We start from the raw sequence: 3,365 nt of genomic DNA, 5'->3' as shown, positions 1-3,365 counted from the left end.
GTGGTGGTGTAGTGTTAATGAACGAAAACACGAAACAAACGATGTTGCAAACATAACGTCCACCGCAGAGGGCATAAACATTGACAAGCAGGGTTCGAAATAATCACACCTATAAATATTGGTATACTAAAATTAGATCCTTATAAAATCTTCAGATTTCTGATAACACAGTGTGTGTAAATCATCACCGAATACATTCTGTCAGTTAGAATGTAATAATTGCCGTTTGAAAAAATAACTCAGAACTCCAGCTATGTTTGGGTTTCTGCTCCCTGAGATAATGTGATCCATAGAGACTGAGTTAATTAGACAACACGGCGATGTTTGCCAAAGTTTCGCGTCAGGGGTGTGCTGAGGTGACAGACAGTCTCCCCTCTCCCTGCTGCTGTGGTCCCAACACAGGAAGGACGCAGCACGACACTGGTGTACGGTGACGCACTTGTGACGATGTCGCATTTATGATAAGGTGTGAGTGTCAGTGATTGTAGCTGCTTTGTTTATTTATCCTTACCGAAGGAAAACATATTGTTTTTGCTCTGTTTCCTCTTCTCCTCCAAACCAATAAGGTCAATGACCTGAACCATACGGCTGTGACCATGGTAACTGGTGTTGGGTAACTTGGGTTACATCATGTTGCAATTTTATAGGAGGAGGGATTTAGATTCCTTGGTTTGCAAATGTTAACTTTCTAGTGTTTTCTTTTACAATTTACGAGAAATACAATTCACGTTGTTTATTCTGGTACGAATAACTATATATGCGTGTGTTGTGCTTGGAGGTAAGTAGCTGCAGTTTCTGGAGAAAACGAAAGGTGTCGCATCATTTCCTTACTTCCACAGCTGAAGAACTGCACGCTTATCGTCGTAGGAAACGTCAAACTTGTCTGCGGACGTCACCAGTCGATCGTAAAAAACACGACACTTCGCTCCGAGCTAATCCCGTGCAATCATCCCCACAATCTGTCCTTCGGGACCGCACACGACAACCGCCGGTATCCACATTGATTATGTGCGCCAGTTAATGCCTCGCCGTAAATTTGCCCGGGCTCGGTCGATAAGCCAGCAGCGAAAAGCTATGTGGTCTGGAGATATCATGTATCGACGAGGTCTAGGGGCGGGAACAACATTTCATAGCCAAGGGATTCTTTGACACTTCAAGAAGTCGAGCGAGAAACTCAAGGAAGGAAAGGCAATTTCTGGAAGGCAAATAAAAATATTCTTGATATGGAAATTTACTGCCATTTCTTAGCACTTTTTCGTCAACATTTCATACTTGAAGCGTTATTTTTGGGTATAAATACCTAGAACCAGCCTACGTTACAAAACAAGCATTTCCCGTCAGCGACACCTAATTTTTTCCTCAAAGATACCAATATGCTATTTAACAGGGTTGATTCAACTTACTACATTTAAAGAACGACTCAGAAAGCCGTAAAAAACACACAAAAAACGCCAACGCTTTATCTAGAAGAAGTCATCACTCTTTTATTCATTACATATCTTTATAAAATATGTACAGTTTAATAATACGACCAAGTAGATGGGCTGTCCTCACATCTCTTGTGCGCTAACTAAGCCATGCAAAATACGTCTTCACGGGTATAGAACGGTTTCAGGAGAGATAGGCGCCATTCTTTGGGCCAAAGAATGACCTGTACTTGTTTTTTTTTTTCATTATGATGTGGACATTGTTAGAAATATCAGGCTAAGACACCGACGCATCTTGGATATTCCACGATTCGAAGTCGTGGATTTAATACCGCGCAAGTTAGCAGGAAATATAAACTGGGGAAAATATCAAAATGTTTATGGATATACAAAACATAATTATGTTCCACTCTTTTGGTCCGAATCGTAACGACTATTAGAACTGTGTCGATCGTTCTCAATTTTTTGGAAGTCCAATGCTACTTGCGGTCCTCTCGCATGTACGAGGGGTGATCAAAAAGTTCTCGGCCTCACCTAGAAAACGTCATGGCATTAAAATTTTTCTTACACTATTTTTTAATATAGTCCTCTCTAACTGCAATGCAATTAGTCCAGTGATGTTCCAGCTTTATTTTCCCATTGTGGAAGAAGGTTGCATTTGGACCCCCCAGATTGGCCTATACCGCATAGATGACGTCATCTTTACCATTAAAACGTTGACTGCGTAAGTGGAAATTGAGTTTAGGAAACAGGTAGAAGTCCAAGGGTGCTAGGTCAGGTGTTTTGGAAGGGTGGGGTTAGACTGCAAACCCAAATTCGTTTGCTGCTGCCACTGACCCCTGTGCTGTGTGGACAGGTGCGTTGTTGGCAGGCCACCTCGGAGCTTTCCTCTCCTTTTCTCTTTGATCGTTGTCCTCAACTGTCGTAATTCTGTTGAATAGTACTCCCCATTGATGCTTTAACCCCTTCGCAGGTAGTCAATCATGATTACTTCCTTACTGTCCCAGAAAACAGAGGGAAAAACCCTGTCAACGGACGAAACTCGCTAAAACTTCTTGGGGGGCCGGGGAAAATTCTTCCTCAATTGTTTGCTCTGCTGTTTTTATTCGGGGGTGAAAGTGGTGAACCCAGCTCATCTTGGGTTACAAATGTTTTGAGGAAATTGCATGCATTGGACTGAATTCGTTCCTTGAAATGTCCCGCCTGTTTAACTTCTGATGTTCAGAAAACATTCGAGGCACCCACCATGCAGATAGTTTGTTCATCCCCAGGATGTTCGGCAAAATATTGTGAACTGGGTCATAACACAGGCCAAAGAACCTGCTACATGATGGACAGTCTCACATCTGTCATTTACTACCATGTGATGGGTGGCCTCAACTGGATTGTCCATGGTGCTGATTTGTGGCATCCTGACCTATGTTCATCTTTTGTGCTCTCCTTGTCGCGCTTATAGCTAGCAACCCACTTCTTTATATTTTAATAAGAAGGGTAGTCATCAACAAGTGTCTTGACCATGTCGTCATGGATTTCCTTAGGAGACATCCTTTTTATCGATACACTTGGTCACAGCACACGCTTCTGTTGCGGCCATTTTGTGATTTTGCCCTCACCCACCCCATTTTCACGGGGCGTCACGTGCTAATTAATGAATATAAAAATTTGAATTTTTGTGTGCAGTGATGTAAGACGTCATAGTATACAGCTATATTAAAGAATAGGAGTTTGACCTTTATTTTCTAGGTGAGGCCGAGAACTTTTTGATCACCCCTCGTACCTTCGCCAACTGATGTTCATCTTTATGGCTGACAAATTATAGATTATTCCCCCTGATTGTGCAAATAGGATCCTCATTTCCACGAATTATATCAGTTTATCATATTCTCAACCAAATGACAGTCTTATATGAACATACATACTTATCGAGAAGTGCTGGGT

Source organism: Branchiostoma belcheri, unplaced genomic scaffold, assembly GCF_001625305.1.
Source record: "Branchiostoma belcheri isolate BF01 breed outbred unplaced genomic scaffold, Haploidv18h27 scaffold92, whole genome shotgun sequence".
In the NCBI taxonomy this organism is placed as follows: Eukaryota; Metazoa; Chordata; class Leptocardii; order Amphioxiformes; family Branchiostomatidae; genus Branchiostoma; species Branchiostoma belcheri.
This window is presented reverse-complemented; position numbering follows the sequence as displayed.